Here is a 963-nt window from a genome sequence, read left to right as displayed (position 1 = left end):
TTAAATAGGACTCCATTATATTTTTCATTTATTCATTTATTTTATTTTATTTTTTTGTTTTTTGTTTTTTGGGTTTTTTTTGGCAGGGCAATGGAGGTTAAGTGACTTGCCCAGGGTCACACAGCTAGCAAGTGTCAAGTGTTTAAGGCCAGATTTGAACTTAGATCCTCCTGAATCCAGGGCCAGCGCTTTATCAACTGTGCCATCTAGCTGCCCCCCTCATTCATTCATTCAATCATTCAACAAAAATTTATTAAACATCAATGCAACAATTAAACATATTATGTTCTGAACGCTATATTAAATGCTTGTGATATAAAGGAAAAAGCAAAATAGGCCTTGCCCCAAGAAGTGTATGTTCTATTGGGGCTAATAACATGTAAACAGAAAAGTAAATATAATTCCATGAGTTCAGAGTATAGCTCTACCCTACTCCCTCTTTTCAGCTCTTTTTTATGTGTTGCCTATCTCATAAGGTAGACTCATCTTTGTGAGTTAAAATCTGGCTTCACGTGCTTGTTCTGGCAGCACATATACTAAAATTTGAATGATACAGAGAAGATTAGCATGGTCCCTGTACAAGGATGACATGCAAAAATCAGGCTTCACACACTTATTAGCTGGGTGACCCTGGGCAAGTCACTTAATCCTGTTTGCCTTAGTTTCTTTTTTTGTTTTTGTTTTTGTTTTTGCGGGGCAGTGGGGGTTAAGTGATTTGCTCAAGGTCACACAGCTAGTAAGTGTCAAGTGTCTGAGGCCGAATTTGAACTAAGGAACTCCTGAATCCAGGGCTGGTACTTTATCCACTGCGCCACCTAGCCGTACCACCTTAGTTTCTTCATCTGTAAAATGAGCTGGAAAAGGAAATGGCAAACTACTCCAGTATTTTTGCCAAGAAAACCATAAATGGGGTCACAGAGTTTGATATGACTGGAAAAATGACTGAATGACAAAAGAAATCCC

At 38.3% G+C, this 963-nt stretch overlaps 1 non-coding gene across 1 annotated transcript; it reads left to right on the top strand.

The window, feature by feature from the left end:
- Nucleotides 1–512: 512 nt before the first annotated feature.
- Nucleotides 513–617, top strand: LOC122726966. Its single transcript, XR_006352957.1, has one exon. It is a non-coding gene; the product is annotated as a U6 spliceosomal RNA (small nuclear RNA).
- Nucleotides 618–963: the final 346 nt, after the last annotated feature.

Source organism: Dromiciops gliroides, chromosome 4, assembly GCF_019393635.1.
Source record: "Dromiciops gliroides isolate mDroGli1 chromosome 4, mDroGli1.pri, whole genome shotgun sequence".
NCBI classification, from domain to species: domain Eukaryota; kingdom Metazoa; phylum Chordata; class Mammalia; order Microbiotheria; family Microbiotheriidae; genus Dromiciops; species Dromiciops gliroides.
This window is presented reverse-complemented; position numbering and strand designations above follow the sequence as displayed.